General features: G+C 36.2%; 1 protein-coding gene across 10 annotated transcripts in view; it reads left to right on the forward strand.

Moving 5' to 3' along the window:
* ZEB1 (zinc finger E-box binding homeobox 1) overlaps nt 1-22,624 on the forward strand; it is a 196,872-nt gene that overhangs the window by 41,495 nt on the left and 132,753 nt on the right. For 2 of the 10 annotated variants that reach the window (XM_086334045.1, XM_086334048.1), the window contains exons 2-3: nt 7,737-7,892; nt 21,334-21,473. The exons of 6 other annotated variants lie outside the window; for them this stretch is intronic. The gene's annotated coding sequence lies outside the window, so the exon portion shown is untranslated. The remainder of the gene's footprint in view (nt 1-7,736; nt 7,893-21,333; nt 21,474-22,624) is intronic. 2 more of the 10 variants (XM_086334047.1, XM_086334049.1) reach the window with 1 other exon arrangement.

A 22,624-nucleotide genomic window follows, 5' to 3' on the forward strand; every position in this document is an offset into this window, starting at 1 on the left:
TAACTTGAATCCTTTGTCTGAGTTCCTAGCACATACTACTCATGAGCTGGAGCAGGACTTCTGTGATGCTTGGAAGAAGCTGAGAGGCTGTTTTCATGATGAGATTCCATAACGTTTCATACTTCATGCTTCTATCCCCCTCGACATTTAGCAGAGAATCCCACTTAGAGTGAGTGGGTAAATGTTTGGTAATTGCTTTACTCACAAGAGTTTTTGCAGAATTGCTTGCTACCCTGTAGCCAAGAAGGACTGGTGTGTTTAAGCTTCTTTAAATGTTGTTCAAGCCAGGACCCCTTACTTGCTTCTGCGTTCCTGTCTACCTGTAGGGTTAGTTGGCTCTTTGGAAAATAGCTCTTGGCTTTGGGGATGGTTCGTGTGTGTTTTAGAGAAGAAAATAAAGCTATTGTTGGACTTTGGAAGGTGTAGCTTTTTCTAAGTGTTTTGCTACTTGGTACTGTATGCATAAGGCTGTGTTGGTGCAGTGTTTTGCATATTTCTTTGCTTTCTCTTTAATACATTATTTTTACACTTCGGGTGTGATATTGAAATAGAATCTCTGGGAGTGGGGTTTACTCTGCGTTTTTACTAAGACCCCTTTGAGGTGCTTTCAAAGGTGGTGGTGGTTGTGGTCATGACTGTGACCGCTCTGAAAACTGGTGTGTGTCTGGCCCACTCCTCCAGCCAGTGGACAGCTGTTAACTTACCTTGTGTTCACAGCAAGCCTGTGAGCTGAGTTGCTGTTGTTACCTTCATTTTTCACTGGAGAAACTGCTGCTGCTGCTAAGTCGCTTCAGTCGTATCCGACTCTGTGTGACCCCATAGACGGCAGCCCACCAGGCTCCCCGTCCCTGGGATTCTCCAGGCAAGAACACTGGAGTGGGTTGACATTTCCTGCTCCAATGCATGAAAGTGAAAAGAGAAAGTGAAGTCGCTCAGTCGTGTCTGACTCCTAGCAACCCCATGGACTGCAGCCTACCAGGCCCCTCCATCCATGGGATTTTCCAGGCAAGAGTACTGGAGTGGGTTGCCATTGCCTTCTCCGTAGAGGTAAATAACTTGCCCCCGAATAACTTTCTTGTAAATATAGTAAATTTATGAAAAGGATGAGGCATATTTCTTTGGCTAATTTTAAAAATCCTACTTTCTCAAGGGTTGCTGTGAATCATGTGGTATAAAGAAACTATTTCTTCTTATGTATGTTGTCAAATCAATACACCAGCTCTGTAGAATACTTCAACAGGCAGATCTAAATATGGACACCCTATATTTTACAATTCTTGGTAAAAAAGTAGACACACACACAACTTCGTACATTGAGGAAAATTTTAAAAAATTACACATTCTAATAAACACATGATTTTAAGAGGACTGCTCTTTAGTATAAATAACTACATGCATGTGTATGTATACACATGTGTGTACATATATATATATGCAGTAGACATATAATATATAGAGATGTTACTTTGTGACCAAATGGAATATAAGACTGCTTAAGCACATATTTTTTGCTTAAATAGCATAAATCTTGATTTTATATTCAGAAATATTCTATTTTTAATAAATTATATTTATTAATAATAAGTTAGGTGAGATTATTTCATGCTCTCTGGCTGTGGTCTGGGTAAGCATGTGGTTGTGGTGGTGGGAGGCGCTAATATGTTGGTGTCGTTGCCTGTTCTGAGAATTTTAGTGAATGATTTTCGGTGTTACCTAATGAGTGCTCTGACTTTGGAGACTAACTGAACTAAAAAAATGTGTTGTGTTTGACTGGAAACATCTTATGAATTATGACTGAGTAGACAAATCTAAATTGAGTTAGTGCCAACTTTTATCCTTATAACTAAATGTAAGCAGTTTTGACTATTTTTATATTTCTCATTTACAAATTTTCTGAACTTTTCTTACTGTCAGTTTATATATAGTCAAGATGAGTTATATCAAGCAATCAAGATAAGACTTTAATTTCTAATGCTATCCATCCATGTAGCATGGTTTAATTGCTAGACAGTCCTAAGAAAAACTAGATAAAAAGAACGCCAGGAGGTAAAATAAAAATAGATGTGATGCCACGGGAAAATCTACAAAATTGACTTTTGTATTAGAGACTTTGTGTGTGTGTGTAATTTTTTTAAATTTATTTACTAATTGAAAGATAATTGCTTTACAGAATTTTGTTGTTTTCTGTCAAATGTCAACATGAATCAGCCATCAGATCAGATCAAATCAGATCAGTCGCTCAGTCGTGTCCGACTCTTTGCAACCCCATGAATTGCAGCACGCCAGGCCTCCCTGTCCAACACCAACTCCCGGAGTTCACAGAGAATCAGCCATAGGTATACATATATCCCTTCCCTTTTTAACCTCCCTCCTATCTCCCTCCCCATCCCACTCCTTTAGCTTAATACAGAGCCCCTGTTTGGGTTTAGAGACACACTGCAAATTCCCATTTACTATCTGTGTTACACATGGTAATGTAAGTTTCCATGTTAATCTTGCCATACATCTCACCCTCTCCTCCCCTCTCCCCATGTCCATAAATCTATTCTCTGACGTCTGTTTCTCCATTGCCGCCCTGCAAATAAATTCTTCAGTACAATTTTTCTGGATTCTGTATATATACATCAGTATACGATATTTATCTTTCTCTTTCTGACTCACTTCACTCTGTATAATAGGCTCTAGGTTAATCCACCTCATCAGAACTGACTCAAATGCATTCCTTTTTATGGCTGAGTAATGTTCCATTGTGTATATGTACCACAACTTCTTTATCCATTTGTCTGTCGATGGACATCTAGGTTGCTTCCACGTTCTAGCTATTGTAAATCGTACTGCAATGAACAATGGGATACATGTGTCTTTTTCAGTTTTGGTTTCCTCAGTATATATGCCTAGGAGTGGGATTGCTGGTAGTTTTATTTTTAGTTTTTTTTTTTTAAGGAATCTCCATACTGTCTTCCATAGTGGCTATATCAATTTACATTCCCACCAACAGTACAAGAGCATTCCCTTTTCTCCACACCCTCTCCAGCATTTATTGTTTGTAGACTTTTTTTAAATTTAATTTTATTTTTTAACTTTACAATATTGTATTGGTTTTGCCATATATCAAAATAAATTCGCCACAGGTATACATGTGTTCCCCATCCTGAACCCTCCTCCCTCCTCCATCCCCATACCATCCCTCTGGGTCATCCCAGTGCACCAGCCCCAAGCATCCAGTATCGTGCATCGAACCTGGACTGGCGACTCGTTTCATATATGATATTATACATGTTTCAATGCCATTCTCCCAAATCATCCCACCCTCTCCCTCTCCCACAGAGTCCAAAAGACTGTACTATACACATCTGTGTCTCTTTTGCTGTCTCGTATACAGGGTTATTGTTACCATCTTTCTAAATTCCATATATATGCATTAGTATACTGTATTGGTGTTCTTCTTTCTGGCTTACTTCACTCTGTATAATAGGCTCCAGTTCCATCCACCTCATTAGAACTGATTCAAATGTATTCTTTTTAATGGCTGAGTAATACTCTGATGGCCATTCTGACCAGTGTGAGGTGATATCTCACTGCAATTTTTATTTGCATTTCTCTAATAATGAGCTATGTTGAGCATCTTTTCATGTGTTTGTTAGCCATTTGTATGTCTTCTTCGGAGAAATGTCTGTTTAGGTCTTTTTCCCACTTTTTGATTGGGTTGTTTGTTTTTCTGGTATTGAGTTGTATGAGTTCCTTGTATATTTTGGAAATTAATCCTTAGTCAGTTGTTTCATTTGCTATTATTTTCTCCCATTCTGAGAGTTGTCTTATCACCTTGCTGATCATTTCCTTTGCTGTGCAAAAGCTTTCAAGTTTAATCAGGTCCCACTTGTTTACTTTTATTTTTATTTCTGTTACTCTAGGAGGTGGGTCATAGAGGATCTTGCTTTGATTTATGTCATCGAGCCTATGTTTTCCTCTATGAGTTTTATTGTTTCCAGTCATACATTTAGGTCTTTAATCCATTTTTAATTCATCTTTGTGTCTGGTGTTAGGAAGTGTTCTAATTTTATTCTTTTACATGTAGCTGTCCAGTTTTCCCAGCACCATTTATTGAAGAGGCTGTCTTTGCCCCATTGTATATTCTTGTCTCTTTTGTCAAAAATAAGATACCCATAGGTGCATGGGTTTATTTCTGGGCTTTCTGTCTTGTTCCATTTGGTCTGTATTTCTGTTTTTGTGCCAGTACCATACTGTCTTGATGACTGTACCTTTGTCATATAATCTGAAGTCAGGAAGGTTGATTCCTCCACCTCCATTCTTCTTTCTCAAGACTGCTTTTGCTATTCGGGGTCTTTTGTGTCTCCATATGAATTGTGAAATTTTTTGTTCTAGTTCTGTGAAAAATGCCATTGGTAATTTGATGGGGATCACATTGAATCTGTAGATTGCATGTGATAGTATTGTCATTTTCACAGTGACAATTTTATTTATTCCTACCTTTATTCTTCCTACCCAGGAATTTGGAATATCTCTCCATCTGTTTATGTCATCTTTGATTTCTTTCATTAGTGTCTTAAAATTTTCTGTGTACAGTTCTTTTGTCTCCTTAGGTAAGTTTATTCCTAGATATTTTATTCTTTTTGCTGCAGTGGTGAATAGGGTTGATTCCTTAGTTTCTCTTTCTGATTTTTCATTGTTAGTATATAGGAATGCAAGTTATTTCTGTGTATTGATTTTGTATCCTGTGACTTTGCTGAATTCACTGATTAGCTCTAGTAATTTTTTGATAGTATCTTTAGGGTTTTCTATGTACAGTATCATGTCATCTGCAAACAGTGAGAGCTTTACTTCCTTTCTGATCTGGATTCCTTTTATTTCTTTTCTTCTCTGATTGCTGTAGCTAGGACTTCCAAAACTATGTTGAATAATATAGGGATCAAAGTGGACACCCTTGTCTTGTTCCTGATCTTAGGGGGAATGCTTTCAGTGTTTCACCACTGAGAATAATGTTTGCTGTGGGCTTATCATACATGGCCTTTACTGTGTTGAGGTAGGTTCCTTCTGTGCCCATTTTTTGAATAGTCTTAATCATAAATGGGTGCTGAATTTTGTCAAAGACCTTTTCTGCATCTATTGAGATCATTTGTTTTTTATTTTTCAATTTGTTAATATGGTGTATCACATTGATTGATTTGTGTATATTGAAGAATCCTTGCATCCCTGGAATAAACCCAAGTTGATCATGGTGTCTGAGCTTTTTAATGTCCTGTTGAATTCTGTTTGCTAAAATTTTGTTGAGGATTTTTGCATCTATGTTCATCAATGATACTGGCCTGTAGAGAAACTTCAGATGAAATTTTATATATTCCTCAAACTCATGTTCTGAGTGTGTAAGATTTGGGTATAAGACTGAATGCCTGTGGGGTTTAAATTAATCATACATTCTTCTTCCCCTAACTTCGTGAATTGAGTCTTTGCATCTTTGGAGCTAGTGATCTGTATGTTTGAGATTTGATGTTGAGGTTAAAAGGTTTACATGTTTTTAATAAAATTATATCTTTCTTAGGCATAATTCTTTATTTACTTAACTATAGTAAAAGAAACATTGGTTATTAAGGGGTCTTGATTTTGCTGCTATCTAGCTGTGTAACTTTGGACAAGTAGTATTACTGCTGGACCTGTTTCTCCATTAAAATGAGGGGTGGTGTTAAATGTTAAAACTGTTATAAGTGAACTAGTTGAATGTATTTAAGATTATATATAGGCACACAAACACTTGACAAGTCGTCATTGCTGGAGTATGAAACTAGCTCTGTTATGTAGGTGCGTTATCAATAATGTTGTTCACACCAAAAGAAGCATTCTGTGCTTTCTGGTTCATGATTTTGTTACTGTGGTAGTAACTTTTCAGAATTATGTCTCTTGTACTAAAAATTAAATTAAATCACTACGATGATGATTGGAATCTTTAGGATGAGTGACATGAACAAGTTTAGAATTGTTTCTCTTATACTGAAGGCTTGATTTTTAAAATATCTCATGGTCTGCAATTTCATTTGACTAAGGAATTTATCTTTGATCTTATTCCAGAGTAAGGACATGAATACTCCCACAGTCATAGTCTATATTTAATTAAGTTTTGCTCTGTGGGCTTCATCAGGCTCAATAATAATAAAATGGTTGTATATTTTCTGCTTTCAAAATACATCTTTATAGAAAGTCTTCTCAGATCACCCCACATGTGACAAATCTATTCAAACAATTTAAACTGCCACTGTGTGCTTGTTTCTCTCTTGGAAATCTACCAATCATACATCATGAACTGTCTTCTCCTCCCACAACCCCCATGTTCAAAGTTTTATATTATAAAACTCCTTGAGAAAGGAGGTTAACGTTGTAGCTCCTACTATCCAGGAAAGAACTCTGTTCATCTCTGAATAGTTCTTAAGTGTTATTGCTGCTGAGGATTTGGGATTAAAATTATTGGATAGAATGGAGTAAGCCTTTTTCTAGGATATCAAACTATTTGAGGTCAGTGTGATTAACTCTTAAGACACAGCAGTTTTGGTAAGCTTTGGGCTTTGTTCTGAAGTCAGTTTCTCCTGGTTTAACTGTAAATTGACCCTTTACTTTATGTTCTCTTGTATGTGATACCTTGTATATAATACCAGGTTACTGATGGGAGGAACCTCTCAGGGTGTGGGTGGGCTAGAGATGCAAGTGCACTTGCCTTCATGTGTGTGAGAGGAGGGCGGGCATGGAATCTGAGGATAGGGGTGTGTCACGGTCAGCATTCTGATCTGAGTCCTGCGTGACTGTCTAATTATGTACACTGAGTCTGCACCTGTTATAGGTGACATTCAGAAACTGTTTTTAATCAGTAGTAAATATGATACCTTGGGAAGGTAAGACAGTGTTTTCCTTTTCTTTCCTGTCTTCATTTTAGCTTTATTGTATATTTACTGAAGCTTTACATTGTCAGGGAAAAAATGTTATTGAATGGGCCAACTTCTGACCAGGCAGAAATGCTCCTGGGGATCTGAGGGACTATCTTAACCACAGGTGGGAACAATGTAATATGCCAAATACTTGAGAAGTATCAGAACAGAGAGAGACTGTACAACTTAATCAGAAAGCCCGATGATTGAAGACCGTATATAATTGACAGGTGCTACAAAGACCAACTGTAGTGATTGAGAGAAAAGGAGCCTCAGCTGGTGCAGAAAGGGGGCAGAGTTGTTGGTGCAGTGTAATTGGAAGTGGTAGCCAGACATTTTTCTTCTCAGTACAGAGGATGATGCTTGCAGTCAGGGCATGTAACCTTTAACTTCTTAATGGTGTGGACTGCAAGTAGGTGATAACTTAACAAATACTTTATATACATATAGATGATATTGTCAGAGTGTTTCTCCATATTATAATTAGTTTTCAGGTAGATTCAATGACAGAATTTAAATTTGTGACTCTATGTTTTATAGATACATCATTGAATAAATACCATCTTTGTCATGTGTTAACTTGGGTTACAGAATAATTGTGGGAACTTTTTTGGAAACAATTGAAGTTTACCTAAAACTGTTCTCTGTAGATAATATTTTCTATCCTAGCATTTCTTCTTAAACATGTTAATGACTGCTTGAAAAGAGGTGAATCAAACTCAACTCACTTAATTTTCCAGCTTAGAGTCTTTACTCATTATCAGTTAGTGGGTGTGGAAACAATTTAATAAAGTTTGGGTAATTTAGTTTCAGTTTAAATTCTCAACTGGCAATTGGCCGAAAACTCCCATCTGAAGACGTGAGCATCCAAAAGTCATGTTGTGATTTGGCTGCTGTCTGCTCAACAGAGGAGGCCCTGCCGGGAGAGCCGTGGAAGAACTGACTGGCAAAAGAAAACCCATGGTAAGAGTTTCCCTTTAACTTACTGTGTGTGTGTGAGAAGCATACACACACAGATACCATTGTATCTGAATTAAAATTTTAGAGCTTTTAGAATCTAGGACAAAATTAATGCCAAGTTTTGAATTTATATGTCTATGATTTACATCTATAATAAGATAAATGTAAGGAATGGTTTTGTAGATAAGAGATTTTTATAATGCTTAATGTTGATAAGAAAATAATATTAAGTGTGAAAATCAGTTTAACACATTCAGTTTTTTATAGTTCTGCTATAGATAATCATCATTTTAAAATAGCATATTTTAAATGTTCCTTGAGTAAAGTTTCTGCCAAACTGAATTAGTTTCATAGCTGCTCCTCATTCAAAGTAAATGTCATAAATTTTGCAGTGAAGTAGCCTGTTGATTCCTGCTTCCTTTTTAATTACATTATAAGATGATAGGGAGGAAGAAAGAAAGTGTAATATCAAATAATCAAATACACTGACTGACATTAAGCCTTTAAAACATATCATTATTACTATACCTCTGTGGAAAATATGAAGTTCTTAAGATATTTATGTAGCCAAAATAAAATGGAGTAGCTGTTCATAATATAGCACAGAATCAAATTGTAGTGAAACAATCAGACCTGTCTCTCTGCCTTTCACATGTTTGCACTGAGAAAGTAATTCAAATTTGGCTACATTTTAATGTCCTTCAAGTGACCTGAAACTTAATAGTTTTATCCTCTTTGTGTTTGGCTCCTGTATACCCTTTTATTTGAATATCTGTGTCTTGTCAGATCCATGATTCATTAACTTTGGACAGGAGTGGAATTAGTAAATTATAAAGGTTGAAATCCAAAATCAGTGTTTATCAGAGCTTACTTGAGTGTCTCTGTGGACATAGTAGCTTTTGATAACTGGACAGTGTGATGAAGGCCAGATATTAATAATAGATTGTGATTCTGTGTCAGACTTAACAATTTTTGAGATTGACATAGTTTGGGTAGTTTTTCTTTTGCAGTTAGAGGTGTCAAAATGATGTTAGTTGAATGTGACCGTATTTTCTAGAGGTTAGTAACAAACGTGTCAGGACTAGCACGTGTGACAAGCGCCTCACACAGCGTCTGTCACCATATGAACATTCTCACGCTGACAGCGAGCCTAGTGCCCTGGATGGCGGCATCTAACCTCCCTGCACTCGGTCTATGGATAGTCTGCTCTATGCCGTCCGGACAGCTGAGTGCCCAAAGGAAGATGGTGCCATTCAAACCAGAGGTGCTTCCTAACTGCTCTTAAACGCGCAGTGTAGATGGTGATTACAGTGTAGATAAAATGGCAACTGGAGCCAATACTTTAGAAAGGCATAAGCAGGTGTGTGAGGAAAGCAGGGAAACAGGGATCTCATATTTATTTACTAAGGTAACTGATGACTTGTCTTCTGAACTTTAAATATGTATCATTTATTAAATGAATATCTTCTAATCGAAACACGCAAAAAGACTGAATTCTAACCACGGAAGTTTTTTTTCTGCTGCTATTCTGTTTTCTTAGATGTTCTTAAGAATTTGCAGCAAAGCCTTGTTAAAGTCATGTTCTTATAAGAATTTCGTTTTCTGAAGAGAATTCTTACGTTTTAAGATTGAATGCAGTGAATGATGGCCCTGATTTCTTCAGCTGAATTTAAGATTATTAAAATAGATGTCATCCATGAACTAAGCACTCTCCTCTCCTTAGCAACTATTCCATTCTAGTGTCAGGCCAGCACAGGGATTTATTTATCTCTCGCTTTATATCATTGAGTTGTTACATAGAGACATTTTTTAATGATAGTATGATTTCCTTAATCAACTTTTATCCCTTTTTGAAAGAAATAACTAAAATTTGTTTCTTTTATAGCTTATTCTGAAATGTGCATATTTATTAGATTTTTGAAAATATATATGATAGACTATTTGGATGACTAAACATTTACACTTTTTCTGTAGGACACAGTGAATCTTGTCTAAGGGAAGTGATGTTTAAAAAATGATAAAGTTAGTTTGTTTCTAAGTTGGATCTGTCAACATTAAAAAAAAAACTCATTGAAGACTCACTTTTCTTTATTCAGCTGATAATATGAAAGCATTGAATCAGAGCATGCAATCCAGTAAGAACCTAAAATCAGAAAGATTTACTTTTAGATGAGACATGTTCTTTCCCCTAATTTACTACTAAAATATATAAGCTATTTTAAAAATTAAATAACTATAAATATTTTTCAAGTGGCAAAAATCCAGGGTAAGTCTGTTGTTAATTTCCTCCTCAAGATTGTGATATTGACTTCAGTCTCTGCAGTGACTTCTATTATAATTTTTTCCTGGGTACACTCAGAAGAAGGACTCCAGCCTCCCTTTCAAGTATTCTGATTTGAAGATCTTATCAGCTGATAAGGCAGTTTGTTTGTCACTGCTAGGAGAAAGATGTCATTCCCATCCTCCCAGGAGGAGTGTCTAGAGGAAAATGATCCTGGCTGGGCATCGAGCCTTGCAATTTTCACGACATCACATTTCTATGATGGCTGTTTTAGGTTCTATGCAGTTAGCTTCGAGTGGTCCATGGGCAGGTGGAGAATTGGGCATTTAGCCACATAAAAATGTTTAACCACATAGTTATGTAAACATCACAGATGGAAGGGGATACATAGCCTTTCTTTTACTAAAATGAATGAAAAATAACCCTCGTTTCTAAGTGAACAAAAGTCTACTAACAGTCATCATTTATATGATGGACATAACTGTAACTTTTCAGTTTAGTGAATCGGTATCTGCTTGGTATGTTGTGATACAGTGTTTTCTAAAAGAAGTTTGGGGACTACCACTATCAGAATAAATGATGATTAGCAATGGTGTGGAATTGGAAGTTTCAGAAAGGTAAATTTTAATAAAATTATTGTTTATAATGGTGGGAAGGAAAAATCATTTTCAGTTCATAGATGAAAGAAGCTTTTAAATGTGGAAAATAAAATGGAGTACCTTTCAAGATCCATTCTTTTAAGAACCTAAGACAGAAGTTTATAAAGAAGGAATTCTTACTGATAAAAATCACAAGGATCATTTGAAGAAAAATTGTGACATCTTAAACATTAATATATTAAATAATGATAAAAATGTATTAAGTCTTATGTAAAATAAATGTTACAAGCAATATTTAGTTGCTACTACTAGGGATCTTTGGGCTCCCCAGGTGGTGCTAGTGATAAAGAACCCCCCTGCCAGTGGAGGAGACACAGGTTCGATCCCTGGGTCAGGCAGTTGCCTGAAGGAGGGCATGGCAACTCTCTCCAATATTCTTACCTAGAGAATCCCATGGACAGAGGAGAAACTAGGCAGGGTAAAGTTGGACACAACTGAAGCGACTTAGCACACATGTGCTAGGGATCTTTACTAAATAAATATAATAGATAAAAGAGTATATCCCAGTCATTCATTCTGTAAATTCTTACTGACAGTCTGCTGTATGTGTCAGGCACTACACTAGGCATAGGGGCTGTAGTCACAAATATGACTGATGTCACCTTCAGTTTAGAGTCTGTCGGGGGGGTAGACATTAACCTAGTAATTACAGTAAAGTTGTGGCTTTTTTTAAAAAGCATCCTTTCTTAAGGATACCTTGAGAATTGATCTATAGTGTGTTCGTTATTCAGTTTATTTTCCTCATGAAATGAGGTTATTCATTTTTACATAAAAATTGAACAGAAAGTCTTTGAGACTGGATCTTAGAAATTAGTAGGGACTTATGAATTCTTGGCTTTTGTATAGCTTACTTAAAATAAGGAAACTTGAAGTTTCTAAGGTACCAAGAAATGTGAATATCAGCAGATCTCATAAAGCCTATCCTGTATGATCACTTAATAAAATTAAAATTATACAAAGCGGTTTTACATTTCTGAGTTGTCGTGATTAAGAGGTTGGGCTCTAGAATCAGATCAGTTGGGTTTGACTATTAACTGAGACTTATAAGCTTGCATCCTTAAACCCCTCTGTGTACAAAGAAAGTTTTTGTATTTGTAGATTAATTCAATTTAATTCACAATAAGTGCAAGTACTTTAATGATTTTCAGGTGAAATATTTGAATTAAATTTAAGATAGGTATTTCATAATCCAGTGTCCTTATTTTTGCTTACAATATAGAATTCTTCCGTTGTAAGATCTCAGTAAGAGAGAATTCTTTCAACACTGGAAGTATCATTTCCCATGACCCTAATCAGTTGGATAGAATTAATCAACTTGGTAAGTTACTGAACACTTACTAGGCTGTCTAGCACTTGCTGATAGTAGTGTCACGAAAAACTACGCTGTCCCTGTGCTTAGGCCTTAGGAAGACTAAAACCATGGAAAGAACATTTAGACGTCAAGCCGAAGATCTGAGACCTAGTTCCTGCTCTGCTACTAATACATGGAGGGATCGCAGATATATGAACTACTCTAGTTGAGGCTATCTCAGATCTCGTCTCCTCACTTTATGTGTATGTGATATATATATATATGTGTATGCATATGCATGCATGTGTGTATGCATATATACACACAATATATATCCATTCCATATTATTGCCCTAAATTGAAATGAAAAGCTAAGAATTCATTTAAGCTTTTTATTTTATATGCTGAGTAAAGATTTCTGTCCTACATGGTATTTTACATGATACCATCAAGTAAAAATACATTATTGATTTTTACATATACTATTTCAGGGCTTTTCAAATATTCCCATATAAATTATGTACTATTCTATAACTTCATAAGAGAAATGTAAAATTGCTTTAGTCTACCCAATTTCAAACTGATTTCCTTGCTATATGATTAAAAATTTTTTTCCAGTAAACATTTCTAGCAGGTACCAAGTTATTTTTTTACACCTTTAAACTAGCATTTTATAAACCAGTGTTAATAATTATAGTAGTTCATAGCAACTCTGCCCTTTACAACAATATACGGTTTTCTAGTTAGGTAAATTGTATCATGAGTTCCTAGAGTAATTTACTGATTCAGGTAGAGCCTTTGAAGGGAGAAGATATGAGCAAGCATGGTTTGTGCTTATATGTATACACTTTACCATATGATCTCACTGAATCCTGTAAATACCACCTACTCTTGCTAAAGGGGAGCAGAGTGGCCAGAAGCTGCTAGTTAAAGGTCCCCTGTACTGCCCAGCTCTGCCTCAGTGTGGCGGGCATCTGGGCCCCAATGTGTTCCCAGCCAAGTGAATGTAGGAAGTTGGTTTGTATGTCTATTGACTTACAGATGAGATTGTAGTCATAATTAGAAGAATAGGATTCGCAGGTGGCGCCAGTGGTAAAGAACCTGCCTACCAATGCAGGAGACAAAAGAGACGCAGGTTCCAACCCTAGGTCAGGAAGGTCCCTTGGAAGAGGGCATGGAAACCCACTCCAATATTCTTGCCTTGAGAATCCCATGGAGAGAGGAGCCTGGTCAGCTACAATCCATAGGATCGCACAGTCAGACACGACTGAAGTGATTTTGCACACACATTAAGAACGCCTGCTGCATTTTAAATGTTAAAATGTAACAAGGCATTAAAAGCAAACGTTTTTTGGACACGCATAGCATTTAAATTTACAAGTTATTTGGAGGAAATACTAACATGCAGTATTATGAAAGAAGTCTTAAGTTTATAAGAATATAAAACTAACAAAATTTGTGGAGGATTTGCTTCTGTGTTAGCAAGTTGGAAAAAGTCTTATCCATCACTGCTGCTGCTGCTAAGTCACCTCAGTCGTGTCCGAGTCTGTGCAACCCCATAGACGGCAGCCCACCAGGCTCCCCCGTCCCTGGGATTCTCCAGGCAAGAACACTGGAGTGGGTTGCCATTTCCTTCTCCAATGCATGAAAGTGAAAAGTGAAAGTGATGTCGCTCAGTCGTGTCCGACTCCCAGCGACCCTATGGACTATAGCCCACCAGGCTCCTCCATCCATGGGATTTTCCAGGCAAGAGTACTGGAGTGGGGTGCCATTGCCTTCTCCATCACTAAGCGATCATTAATACAGAAAAAGCGAAACCAAGAATTTAAAAAAGATAACATCTCTAATTGCTGTGAAAATAAGACAAGTAGACAGTTCTCTCTTATGCTGTAGGGACACTTTATGTGGGGACAGATAAATGATGACTGTGGTTCCGTGGTGGTGATGATGTGGTGGAGCGTATGAGGGGCACTTTTCAGGGTATCTCTGCCACATACTTTACTCTTAGAGATTCATTTAAATGTTTGAGGAACATATAAATCCAAATACCTGTGTGGGTGTTAAAATCTTTCACTTGAATACTTGAGTACCTGCTGTGAATAAAATATGCTGTTTCATATTTTGCACAGTGAGGCTGTAACACACAACCTCCTGTCACTTACCTGAGACCAGTCAACCTCATTCAGAGAAAAGAATATTGGTTGGTTAAAGGAAGGGGTCATTTGAATCGGGAATAGTTTTGAAAATGCAAACCCAAGTGTAATATGTACCATTAAAATCAGAAGGCAGCATGAGTTTATTGAGATATGAAAGAGGTATAATATCAAAGTACTTTCCTTTGCATTGGTTCAGTGTACCCGACAAACCATAATATCTTATATTTGATTGTTAGGGGTACAGATTTTTCTGTTTCTCTGATATTTTGTTTCCTAAAGTATCATTGGACTAGAATTTATAGTTTTTCCTTGCATATACACATATACACAGTAACAATATATGCAAGTCAAATTTAATTTTTAAATGACTGTTTTACAATGTGGGTACATTCGTGCCAACCACGGGGCAGTCTGTGCTGTCTTTTGCACCCTTGCTTTGTACAGGGTGAGCATGTTCGATGTGTGGCAAGGCAGTAGATAATAGTTCTATTTTTACTTAGACTGTATTTGGCTTAATAGGTGATATTCTAGGGGCCTGGGTTTCTATAATTATGAAAAATTTCAAACATGTAAAGGAAAAGAGACTAGTGTAATAAACTCCCTACGTCTGTGGTCCGGATTTAACAATTAGAAATTTTTGCCACGGTTGCTTCATCTACCTCCTCCTGTTTGCTCAACTATTTTGAAGAATATCCCAGACCTCAAGTCTTTTTTACTTCTACCTTCTTCAATAGTCAACTCTTTTATAAAAACAAGGACTTTTAAAAAGTTTATTTTATTGGAGTATAGTTGACTTACAATGTTGTGGTAGTTTCTGTCAAATAGCAAAGTGATTCAGTTACCCATATAAATACACACACACACATACATACATACACACACATATATATATACACACACATTCTTTTTCATATTCCATCAGATATTGAATATAGTTCCTGTGCTATACAGTAGGGAAAGAAAGACTTTTTAATATAACTACAATACCTCTAATACATCAAATAAAATTAACAAAACTTACGTGTATCAGTTGATACTATCTCCCTATTCAGTCCCCCATGCTTTTGATTCAAAATTGTTATATGATATTTGGGCCGTTTGTTCAGAATCCACACAAAATCCTTGTTGTGTTAGGTTGTTCGGACGGCTGCATAGTTGAAGTCTTTTCTTCCTCACTACCTGCTTCCCTTCCTCCTTGCCTCTCCCTTCCTCCCTTCCCTTCCTCTCTTCATCTCTCTGTCCTTCCTGTTCTTGACTCTTCAAAGGAGCTGGGGAAGTTGTCCCATAGAATAGCCCCTATTCTGGATATTTCTGGTGGCTTCCCAGTTAATATATTCCATTGACCTCTACATTTCCTGCAAATTAGAAGTTAGCTCAACAGACCTGGTTAGATCCAGGTTGAGCTTTGATTTTAGGGTTTAGGTGGAGTGGACAGGAATACCTCGTACATGAAGCTGTGCCTTTATGCTGAACCACATCACGGAGCATGTGGTGTGTCTGCTTGTCACTCTCTTCACAGTGTTAGAATTGGTCAGTGCCAACAGCCCAGTCTCTCCATGGAGCCTTTCCCCCTTTCCTGTTGTGGTTTAATCCATTGCCAATTGTTTCTGAATCAGTTCTATCATTAGGGTTTGCAGGATAACAAATATTTTAATCTGTTACACCATCCACATTTATTCTAAGAAGAATTTTCCCCTGTAAACTGTGACTTTTGATTTCTCTGAAATAGTTCATCCAAGAAATAAACCCAGCGCTCTTAATATCATCTCTTAAATATCTAGTTTCCTATCCAAGAGTAACTTTAGGTATGAAAATCACATAGTACTGAAGTGACCATGTAATTACAGGATTTTTATAGAGGAAAGATACTTCTTACTTGATTTTTATGAACAGTGTCAGTATTAGGACAACTTTATATAGTTAGCATATACAGTATTGATTATTTAGGAACTGGGACCCTTTTCTTTCAAGTTCTTCTTGGTCAAATATGTTTCTCTTTGCTGAGTCATGAGTGATTAGTTGAACCTCAGCAAGCAAAACAGTATCACAGGGCAGAGTAGTACTGTATAGGTGGGTAGCATATAAGGGATGATCTAATATTGCCAGATTTATAAACTTAAATTCAGGAGCAAAACTGTTATTTTTATTATTAGTTTATTTAACAACCACCAGTAACTCCATCTAATACTGTTAACAAAATAAGAAAAATATTTCACTTTTAGATGACATGACTGATTAAGAAAACCTATGGCGGTCAGCTTTAAAGCCATTTTTATAAACAGGAAAAATAAAGTTCTGGATATACTGTATCTTTATACCAACTGAAAAAACACTGGGAAAAGACCCCACTCAGAACTGTAACAAACAAAGCATAATACTTACCAATAAATTTAAGAAAGATATTAGACCTTTCAAAAGAAACTTAAAACATTTGAAAGCATCTTAAAATTTAAATAAATGAAGAGAAACTATTTCTTAATCTTGAGAATTGTTGGCAAATTATTTCACTATAAGCAATTAATAGATTTCTCAGTTTACTTCTAACTTTCAGATTTTCTAGTGACTTACTTTATTTGATAGTGATTCAACAATGAGGGTAAGTCTAAATCTACTACATACTGGAAGACGTTTAAAACATCAGTGGTAATGATGCCGGAACAGACGTGTAACTCAGGTAGTAGAAGAGAATTCTCTGCCGCTTGCAGATTTGGACAGAAGTTTTCCTTGAGCCCCTGACTTCTTGGTCAGTGAGAGTTGAGAGAAATGCCCTTCATCCTGTGACCTCAGCAAATCCCTGTCCCTCACGACCTCAGCTTTCTTGCCTCTGCAGCCACTGTGATTTCTTTGCCAGTGTCAGTACAGATGGAAAATCAGCCTCTTCTACTAGTTTTTTTAAAATGTAGCATTCAGTGAGTTTAGAGACTCGAGTAGGTGCTGTAATCAGCAAATTTTATCTTAATCTTTGGGCAAAACATTGCTATTCACATCCTTGCCTCGCTTCTACTCTTTACTAAACTAATACAATTGCCTTTGTTAGAGGGAGTCTGAAAAGTATTTTTTCTGTCTTGTAAAACATGGATTACAGGAGTGTTATAAGGAATCCAAATTTAGTCCCATTTACTTACAACAACTTAACTATTTTTCATTATAGGAGAGGCCACTTAAAGGATATTCATTCAATGGTATTAGGTAGTGGTATAACTGCAAAAGGGATAAGACAAGAAAAGGCATTCATCCATACTTTATACAACCAGAGGAATTTTTTTAAAAAGTAGCATGGGAAATGCTTTTACATCTCATATATGAAGCATTAGTAGAACTCACCAAGATAAAGTATACCCTTGAATATTAAAAATGTTTGGCAGATCAAAATATTATAATTAAAAGGATCACTGAAAATTGTGGAAAATATCCAAAACAGAAGTTACAGAGAAAATGATAACAGATATGATAGTTTCATATTATTGCAGAATATGCAAATTTAGACTTCAAGATCCTAGCATATAAGTGAGAAAAAGTATGACAAGTTATGAGAATAAAGAAATAAGAGTAATATGAGGGGGAATATTTACCTATGCACTTACCAAAAAACTACAAATTATGACTTGGAAATACAGATTTTTCATTGTATTAAAAGGGCTAAATTTTCTTAAAAGAAATCTAATCTTGCAAGATAAGCAGTAATGCCAAACTCTTGGGGAGTGATTCAGGCGTGTATACTCGGAGTCACAGTAATGTTTAAATATTTCACTTGGGAATTTAGGAAACAAATATTGTGCTAATTATAAATCATATATGTAGAGACTAATTATAGAACATCACTGTAAAAATACTGTCTTTAAATAATAAGTTTTTGAAGACTCTAGAACAACTTCCCAAGAGAACTTTTTGCTTTGATGAAAATATCCTATGATTTACACTAATATTATAGCCACTAGTCACACACATGGCTACTGAGCATGTGAAATGTGGCTAATGCACCTTAGGAACTGAATTTTTAATTTTATTTAACAGCATTTAAATTTAAATACTCATGTAGCCACAGTATTGGGCATTGCAGTTCTGGAAATGTGGAGAAATGTTAGGTGTAAGTGAAAATAAACTAGTAAGTTTACATACCATGATTACAAGTGTGTATATACTTGTATGTACGTATGTAAAGTGGTATCCACAGTTAAATTTGAAGGAAATGGGTGATTTTTAAAATGCTAATTAGAAAATCAAGTGAAAATAATGGCAGCACTCCACATTTGTGCTGTTCAGTATGGTAGCTACCAGCCCTATGTGGCAGTTTAAATACAAATTAATTAAGTAAAAATTAAAACTTCAGTACCTCAGTCACACTGGTACATTTTGGGTACTCAGTAACTCTTTGTGGCTAATGCTTACATTTGGACAGAGCAGATACAGAAATCAGCTATTGCAAAATGTTCTGTTGTAAGTGCTGTAGAGAGAACCGATGGGAGGAATATACAGGAACAAGTCCTTAATAACTTAACTGATGAGTCAATTTTGAAGGGCACAAGTGAGTTAGAACGGGAAATGCAAGTTGGTAGAAAGTATAAGGAATAGTATCAGAAGACGCTACTTTTGTAACCCAGATCAGCATCCCATAAAGTACAGGCAGTGGACTAGTGAAGAGTCTGCTGTCCCTGACTGCCTGCTTCCTCTCAACCTCAGTACTTGCCTAGAACCTTGTATAGCCATGTGATACTTCTGTGTCATCTGAGCACATCACCTGTCTTACCTCATTGAGGAAGCTGCCTGGAGAATCCCCCTGTGGTCTGAGCTGAGTAATAGCTATGAGCTATGGGAAACATTAGTCAGGATAAAAAAGAGAAAGCAGATTGCTTCTGACAGTTGTGTAAGAAGCTAAGTCACTTGTACTGTACCTTAATAATCTATGCTTGCAAGTGCAATTAAACGCTGAACACTGAATTTCCAAATGTGGTAAACTTAAACTTCATTGCTCCTGCTTTTGGAGATGCGGCAAGGGATCCATCACCCTCTAATGGGAACCAGGATTTTAAAGAAGCTCCCAGTCAGGGCCTCTGTCTGGGGAACTTATGTCCTCTTCTTGACCCTCCTGGGCCTGGGATTCAACCAAGTAGTGGAATCTTTTTCTTTCAAGAGAATTTCCAACTTTATGTTTTCCTTTACCCCCTTTAAGGTCATTAGTTCTTTGTAACTGTGTTCACTCCTCTCCCCAAAATTAGTTTCAAAGGTTTCGCAACATGTCCAGATAGGAAATATTGTTCTAAATTCAGTGAATTTCTAAAGTTTTGTTTTAAAATTTCTTCCTTTTTTCACATTTAATCCTGATGCCCTGATATAAGATATTAAATTGAATTCTTTGTGAAATAGGGAAAGCTCTTTACTACTATAATCAAGGCATGATCTGTCAGCTAAACATTGTTTTACTGGTAATCATCAGTCCTAGATTTACTGCCTGTTTTCTTATTGTGGTTTTGTCTGTATGTTTAACAGTTGCCTGTGCCCTGAGGTGAAAGGCCCTATGGGCACCGTTCAGTGTATTTGGAGGGCCAGTTGCAGAATTTGGGGTCAAATGAAACCACATATTTTGTAATAGTTTGTTCTTCTAGTAGCCTTGCATTTTTTCTTTTTTTTTTGAGTGGAGGGTGGTTGCTTTACAATATGGTATGGATTTCTGTCATACATCAACCTGAATCAGCCATGGGTATACAAGCCTTGCATTTTTATTAAAAAACATATACAACACATACGTATTTAGTTCTTTATCAATATGATTGTTGTATCTGTTATGATTTCAGCATTTTTTCTTTTTCTCCCTGATTTATCAACTTTGGGAAGAGTTGTAAGACTACTTGAAGGAAATCAATCTGTGTTCTTAGTCTGTAAGTGACAGGAAAGCAAATAAATGAATAATATTCAGCATTTCCTATTTAAATTTTGTGTTTTTTTTGAGATTAAATAAAACATAAATATTTACTTGAAATATGTATGAAAATCGTACTGATAGAATGGCATCTTCTGATTTTAAAATTATGCTAATGATTTATTTACTTAAGCATAGTTATGCATATATTGATAGATAACTGTATTATCACTTGGTTTATGTAGACCTCTTCAAAGATGAAAAATAATTAATACTAAAGTATTAGAAAGGCATGTTTCTTTCACTTATATTAATATTCTTACAACTGATACTGCATAATGTACTGTGAATGTACAGTGTGTGATTTCCACCCCTTTTCAGGAATTTGGCTTGAAATAATATATTTATAACATTTCCTCATAAATATTTTAAGATACAACATTTTTAAAACATTATATTCCTAAGTTACTTAATATGTGTTTAGGAATGTTGGTGTTGTTAATATTGTTTTCAAATAATACAGTTTCAAACTCCTTAGAACACTTGTAGGCTTCTAATTGTTTCATTTGTGTAACTTTCAACCTTGAGAATATTGGCTAATTGGTTAGTATTCTTTCTACTTACCAATTTTATTTTTAGTACTTACTGTGTGCCTGGAGCTATTTTAGACTGTATAGGTAATCAGTATAAAAAAGTAAAAGCACCCCAAATCCTTTTCCTCCAGGAGCCCACATTTAGTAGATGCTCCACGTATGATTATGTGGCATTTAACTCAAAGGGCCACTTCTCTGTTAATTGTCGGGAAATGCATGTCATCAAAGAGAGACAGAGGCAGAACAAAATTTCTATTTGTTCTTTTTAACTCATTGCTTTTCAGTGAGTTTAGCTCTCCTAAGTATTTTAATGGCATTTACGACTGTGATTATTTGACAACCTAGAATTTTTCTGTATTTTTCTCATCTCCCAACTGGTAGTTCAGTGTAGAGGAAGAAGTTGAACTAGTCACTTAAGGTTTTAGGGTTTAAAGAGAAGTCATATTCTTTAGGGAAAATACTTTTTGTGAAAGAAGAGAATATGGCTTTTGGAAGACTCCTGATTTTATCTAATGTATTTCTTCAGAGCCTACCATTTGTATTCTAGATACACTTGAATCACATGGGAAGATCTCAGTGTAATATTTGACTCTCCTCTTCTCTTCAGGAAAATCTTAAACGTCACCACCAGAAGATTAAAAAGAGGTCCCTCCTGCACCGGGAAGGCTCTGCAGGTCTTTTCAGTGTTCTTGGAGGTGTGGGCTGTGAGCCCTGGTCACTTTGTGTCATCCTCCTTGTTCTCTAAAGGTAAGCACCGAGCAGGGAGCACGCTCAGGGCCGAGGCCCCTGCAGGACTGGCTTTGGAATGCTCCGCGGAGGCCTGGAGACGCCCCTGCCTCTCTCACAGAAGAGAGGCAGCCGCTCGTGTGGGCAGGACGCCACACGCACTGTCAAGCAGGGATGGTTCTCCGTGTGGAGAGTGCACACGTCCTAGAGATGCGGGGCACTTTTTGTTTTGTTTTCCAAAAATTCCACTTCACAGTGAAACTTGTCTTCCACTTCAGTCTGCATTTAAATCAGCTTAATAACTACCATCGTTGATCCTTCAAAAACTCTTCTTGGATGTATTAAGATTTGCATTCAAGAATTTTGACACAGTGACAGCATTTAAGCAGTCTGCTTAAATTGATGTAACCAGCTTTGAAGATTTGCTTTTCATGGTCTTCTTGAAGCTTACCTTTACTTCAGAGAAAGTCCCTCAAACCATTTTTTTAAATCTCTGCTAAGCTTCAAAAAGTGTGAAAGCAAATGTCTTCTTACTCTTTAATAGGTATGTGGTCATAAAATTCATGTCAGATCGTAACAGGCCATTGGAGACCTAATGTCTACAGAACATTTCAGATTGTAATCACCAGGACATTGGTATTGGCAGTGAGTACTTGGTGCTCATGAAGATATTAAATATCTATATCTAATTTTGTTCATCTTTTTTTAAGCTCTTAAAATGATCTTGGAAACTTTAGTTCTAAAAGATTTGAACTTTTTATGAACTATCAAATTTAGGAGAAATCTGCTGATTTTTGTCTGGTTAGGCCTGTCTTTGGTTTATGATAATTCTGTTTTATTTTCAAAGCAATTGTTCTTCCTATATCTGTGTAATAAAAAGATATTAAGAAGGGAAAGTACACTTTGTGTTTGCTGTTAGAATGAGTACAAAAACGACTGAGGCCTTCTATGAAAAAACCTTGAGAATCAATTTTTTTGTGTGTATGTATTTGGGTTAGAACTAGTCTTGCTTATTACAACTGCAGGCACCTTTAAAAGATTTAAATCTACTTTGGAGATGATATAGGTTACATTAGTGAAAAACACAGGTTACTAAGAATTTGGAAATCTCTACATAATTTTCTTTTGATTTTTAATTTGGAAGAACATGTTAAATAATTTTTAACTTTTAT

The sequence above is a fragment of the Bos grunniens genome, chromosome 13 (assembly GCF_055505025.1).
Source record: "Bos grunniens cultivar Pamir isolate PY7600 chromosome 13, Bosgru_T2T1.0, whole genome shotgun sequence".
NCBI lineage: Eukaryota > Metazoa > Chordata > Mammalia > Artiodactyla > Bovidae > Bos > Bos grunniens.